At 43.5% G+C, this 5,978-nt stretch overlaps 1 pseudogene; it reads right to left on the bottom strand.

Annotated features, from left to right (window-relative positions):
• Positions 1-223: 223 nt before the first annotated feature.
• On the bottom strand, positions 224-1,721 carry LOC100759526 (annotated as a pseudogene).
• Positions 1,722-5,978: the final 4,257 nt, after the last annotated feature.

Here is a 5,978-nt window from a genome sequence, read left to right as displayed (position 1 = left end):
GAGAAATCACTGTGTCCCTCCTATCTCTCAGGCCAATACAGGGAGGGGGAAAGCCCTCTGAAAGGGTTGATCTTCAGTCTTCCTTAATCCAAGAGGCCAAATTCAGAGGAATCCATGATGCTTGGGTCAGGGTGGGGTGTGCTTGGCCTCCCTAGCCGGTTCCTCAAAACTGGATGAGAAATGCGTCTACTCCTCTGTTGGTGGAGCTCTTGGTGGCCACAACTCATTTCTTAACCTTAATGAGTCTGCCAGTTCCCCGAGTAAACTTTCATCTTGTAGATTATGCACAAGATTGTCAGCTGTGAGATAGATGTGGTTCTAGGATGTGGTGATCGTCTTAGAGATGTTCTGAGTGGCCCAGATCTTTTGGAGCTTGATATAGCCAGGATTCTTTTTTTTTTTATTTTTCTCCATTTTTTTTTTATTTGAATTAGAAACACGATTGTTTTACATGTCAATCCCAGTTCCCTCTCCCTCCCCTTCTCCTCCCCCCCCCCCCCCAACTAACACTCTACCTATCCCATAACCTTTCTGCTCCCCAGGGAGGGTGAGGCCTTCCATAGGGGGTCTTCAGAGTCTGTCATATCCTTTGGGATAGGGCCTAGGCTCACCCCCGGGTGTCTAGGCTGACAGAGTATCCCTCTATGTGGAAAGGGTTCTCAAAGTCCATTCGTATGCTAGAGATAAGTACTGATCTACTATAAGAGGCACCATAGATTTCCGAGGTCTCTTCACTGACATCCACGTTCATGGGGTCTGCAACAGTCCTATGCTGGTTTCCCAACTTTCAGTCTGGGGACCAAAAGCTCCCCCTTGTTCAGGTCAGCTGTTTCTGTGTGTTTCACCAGCCTGGTCTGGACCCCTTTGCTCATCATTCCTCCTTCTCTGCAACTGGATTCCAGTTCAGTTCAGTTCAGTGTTTAGCTGTGGGTGTCTGCTTCTACTTCCACCAGCTGCTGGATGAAGATAGCCAGATTTCTTGCTCAGTGCTTTTCCAAGCATCTTGGCAGCCTCAGCCTCCCCTTCAGCCTGCATGATCTTCTGTCGCTGTTACTGCTTTGCTTTTTCCACCAAAAACTGGGCCGCTGGGCTTCTTGCTGGGCGACTTGTTTGGCTTATACAGTTGCTGTGTACTCTCGGCTAAAACTCAGCTGGGTGATAGCTGTATCTTCCAGGATGAGGCTGAAGTCCTTGGTGCTCTCTCTCAGCTCTCTTGGGATCAACAGGGACACCTGAGCCCGCTGGGTAATCAACTGCGAGGCATTGAACTTGGCCACCACACTCTTGTGCCCCTCGTTGACAATGGACGGCAGCACTCTCTCCTCATAGTTCAGCCCTAGGCGGTGGTACATGCTGGGGAGCTCCTCGGCGGCGTTGTGTTGGGACAGCACACACAGGGAAATGTTCACCATCTGCAAGTCTTAGGAACCTGTGGGGGAGGAGATTTTTCGGGGTCTGTCCCGAATGTCATAGATGATGGGGTACTGGAACCAGAGGATCCTAAAGTGAAGGCTTTTGGCCAGGATTGTGTCCTGTTGCATGCCGACGGATTCAGTCAAAGAATATGGCTCTGTGACCAATTTCCACCGCGAACACGGATTCATGGACGCCATTGGCCACGGCCACGCCTCCCCTCCCCCCAGCAGCAGCTTCAATGCCTTGCCCATGACCCGAGGCCCGGCGGGCAGGCGTCCAGCTAAATCCTTTAAGTTCTGGGCCATGTCTGATCCTCCAGAAGCTGCACCGGCAGTAAGGAGGTGGTGCCCGCCAGTTTCTACCCCACTCCAGTTTACAGACCTCGCCCTGCGCATGAGGACTGGGGACCACCACTATGTTCTTTTAACAGAATAAGAGTAATAGGTTTTGCCTTAGGGCCCACGACCTATTTAGTCTCGGGTTTTTTGGACACTGTAACAGTGCCAGTATGCCAGTTCCATCTCATGTAGTCCAAAAAAAAGTGGTTGGTTACTCCCATAACCTTTCTGCCACTATTGCACTAGTGTTATCTTTGCAGACAGATTAATGTAGGTCATAAGGTTTGAAGCTGGGTAATACTGGTGGTTACTTTTCTCCTTTAGTGTGTGCAAAATATCTTCCAGCACTGTTGTAGAGAGTAACCAATAGTCCTGTGATATTTGGGACTGGAAGATCCTATGGGAACCTTTTGACCAATAACACAACAAGAAGTAATCAATTTCTGTCACTGGAAGTTTTACTTGGTGTTATAAGATGTCTAATTGGAGTAACTGTCTTTTTCATTTTATGGTGACTCCTTTTAATTTTTTTTCACATGTGAATATATATTAGGAAGCTTCTACATGTTAGGTTGTCATATGGCTTTTGAAAGGTCTTTATTTCTTAGATTTATTTGTTAGCTGCCTGTCCCAGTTTATGTATTTCCTTTAAGAAGCATGGTAGCTTATTTTAATCTTATCAGCACATTTCCCACGTTATCATTATCTTGCTGTGATGGTTCAAATCTACTAACCACTTCTTTAGAACACACTGTCTAGCTAATCTAACTTCATTTATTTGTAGTAGATGGAAAAGTTTGATTCCTTAAACCCAAATGTTCAATAAACCTCATAGCTAATACCATTGTGCTATTGTGACAGGGACCATTTTGCATGGTTTCTGTAAAAACTTCTACAAGCTGTATGTTAAAGTTGTTTATTCTGGGATAATAAAGCATACATAGACTTAAAATTAATGAAAACAATAGTATGGAAGGAAAGTATAAATAGAATCAGAATACTATGAATTTGTAGTGCTATAAGAAGCTAACTATTTTTGTTTAAAAAGACATATTTTAGATCTAAGAATCCTTAAGTTTGTAAGTAAAGAGAATGAAAAAAGTTGTTATCAACTTTCCTGATGTTGAGACACTTTTTTCTCTCTTTTTTCAATTTAAATTAGAAACAATCTTGTTTTACAAGTCAATCACAGTTTCCTCTTCCTCCCCTCCTCCTCTGACCCCATCCCATCCCCTTTCTGCTACAAAGAGAAGATGAGTCCCTTCCATGGAGATTCTTCAAAGTCTTGTCATCATTTGGAGCAAGGCCTAGGCTGACCCCTTGTGTCTAGGCTGAGAGAGCATCTCTCTATGTGGAATGAGCTCCCAAAGTCCATTTGTATACTAGGTATAAATACTTATCCATTACCAGAGGTCCATAGATAGCCCAGACCTCCAAACTGACATTCTCGTTCAGGGGTTGGTTTTATGCTGGTTTCCCAGGTATCAGTCTGGGGTCCATGAGCTCTTCCTTATTCAGGTCAGCTGTTTCTGTGGGCTTCTCCAGCCTGGTCTTGCACTTTAATACAGTTTCTCAAGTTGTGGTGACCTCCAACCATGGAATTATTTCATTGATACTTCATAACTCTAACTTTGCTACTGCTAGGAGTCACAATATAGATATCCAATATTCGGGTTATCTGACATGTGCCCTCCCCACAGGAGTTGCAACCCATAGAACTTCTGTAAACAAAACTGACTCAAGAATATCAGAAAAGATAGATTTTAAAGAAAATTATTATTAGAAACATTGGATACAGAGCCAGGTATGGTGATGTAAGCTCATAATCTCAGCATCTGGCCAGCTGATGTTGAGAATCATGAATTTATGGATAGAATAGCCTCTGTTCTAGTTTGCTTTTCTGTTGCTCTGATAAATCACAGATTAAAAGCAACTTGGGAGAGGAATGGCTTATTTAATCTTACAAGTTATAGTCCATCACTGAGGGATGTCAGGGCAGAGACTTAAGTAGGTCAGAAACTTGAAGCATATACCATTGAGTAATACTGCTTGCTGCTGGTTCATGCCCAGCTAGGTTTCTTATACAACTCAGGGCCTGGGCCCTTCTTCATCATTCAGGGCAGTCTCTCATAGACATGGCCACACGACAATCTGAACTGAGCAAGGCCTCAAATGATGTTCTCTCATCCCAGGTGACTCTAGATTGTATCAAGTTGACAATAAAAACTATTTTTTCAACTTTGTTTTGTTTACAAAACAAGAAGAAAGGAATAGAGCATTTCACAGTGAATATATAAACACACCACAATGTTTATATAGACTCTTACATTTAAAGATTGACATTTATAAATCCTGTGGAGCTGGACTCCTTTATAACTCAGCCTAAAAACCCCCTCTTTTAATTTGACTATTTACTGCTTTACTCCATTTACATTCAATAAAATGTATGGTGGATGTTTGACATGCCATCTTGATAGCTGAGATCCAGAACTTGTAGTACTGAATACCAGAAGTCTGCCACAACGGTCTTAGAGCAAATGGGTCATACCACTGCCATGTGACCAGATGAACTAATGATTTTGCATACTGGCATCCATTACTTGTCTTCAGCAGCAGTCACATTCAGGATCTATAGCTTCAGAAAATCTGTAACAGTGAAGAAAGCAAGGAAGAGTGAGCCATGTGCAGAGTGAACTTCTCTACAGGTTCTTTGTTCATGCACCCTCTCCTGCTTATGGAGAAACAGAGAGGATCTAAAGGTTGTCTTATCACCTTAAATTTCAGGAAACAATGTGTTGCACAGCTGTGAGCTTACTGTGAGAGTAAATAACTAAATAAACTGTAGTCCTGGCACATAGGAATCATTTAACATATGCTTCTGATATTTTTTTATTTTAATTAGAAAGAAGATTATTATACATGTTAATTCCAGGTCCCTCTCCGTACCCTCCTCCCCTGCCCCAACTAATACCCTACCTATCCCATACCCTTTCTGTTCCCTAGGGAGGGTGAGGCCTTCCGTAAGGGGTCTTCAAAGTCTGTCATATCCTTTGCGATAGGGCCTAGGCCAACCCCCTTGTGTCTAGGCTTAGGGAGTATCCCTCCATGTGGGATGGGCTTTCAAAGTCCATTCCTATGCTAGGGATAAGTACTGATCCACTACAAGGGGCCCCATAGATTTCTGAGGTCTCCTCACTGACACCCACATTCGGGAGGTCTGGATCAGTCCCATGCTGGTTTCCCAGCTATCAATCTGGGGACCAAGAGCTCTCCCTTGTTCAGGTCAGCTGTTTCTGTGGGTTTCACCAGCCTGGTCTGGACCCCTTTGCTCATCACTCCTCCTTCTCTGCAACTGGATTCCAGTTCAGTTCAGTGTTTAGCTGTGGGTGTCTGCTTCTACTTCCACCAGCTTCTGGAGGAAGGCTATCCGATAGCATATGAATTAGTCATCAATCTCATTATCAGAAGAGGGCATTTAAGGTAGCCTCTCCTCTGTCGCTTAGATTGTTGGTGTCATCTTTGTAGATCTCCAGACATTTCCCTAGTGCCTGAATTCTCTTTGAACTTATAATATCTCCCTCTATTATATTATCTCTTATCTTGCTTTCTTCTCTTCTTTCCCCAACTCAACCTCCCTACCCAATCATGTCTTCCTCATCCCTACTCTTCTCCCCTTCTCATTCTCCTAGTTCCCTCTCCCCTATCCCCATGCTCCCAATTTGCTCAGGAGATCTTGTCCCTTTTCCCTTCTCCAGGGGACCATGTATGTCTCTCTTAGGGTCCTCCTTGTTTACCAGCCTCTCTGGCAGCCTGGGCTGCTGGCTGGTAATCCTTTACTCTATGTCTAAAATCCATATATGAGTGAGTGCATACCATGTTTGTCTTTATGTGACTGGGTTACCTTGCTCATAATGTTTTTTTTCTAGTTCCATCCATTTGCCTTCGAATTTCAAGATACCATTTTTTTTTCCACAGAGTAGTACCCCATTGTGTAAATGTACCACATTTTCTCTATCCATTTTTCAGCTGAGGAGCATCTAGGTTGTTTCCATGTTTTGGCTATTACAAATAATGTTGCAATGAATATCATTGAACAGATGTCCTTGTTGTATGAATGTGCTTCTTTGGGTATATGCCAGAGTGGAATTGCTGGATTTTGTGGTAGACTGATTGCCATTATCCTGAGGAATCATCATACTGATTTCTAAAGTGGCTGTACGAGTT

Source organism: Cricetulus griseus, chromosome 3, assembly GCF_003668045.3.
Source record: "Cricetulus griseus strain 17A/GY chromosome 3, alternate assembly CriGri-PICRH-1.0, whole genome shotgun sequence".
Classification (NCBI taxonomy): Eukaryota; Metazoa; Chordata; class Mammalia; order Rodentia; family Cricetidae; genus Cricetulus; species Cricetulus griseus.
This window is presented reverse-complemented; position numbering and strand designations above follow the sequence as displayed.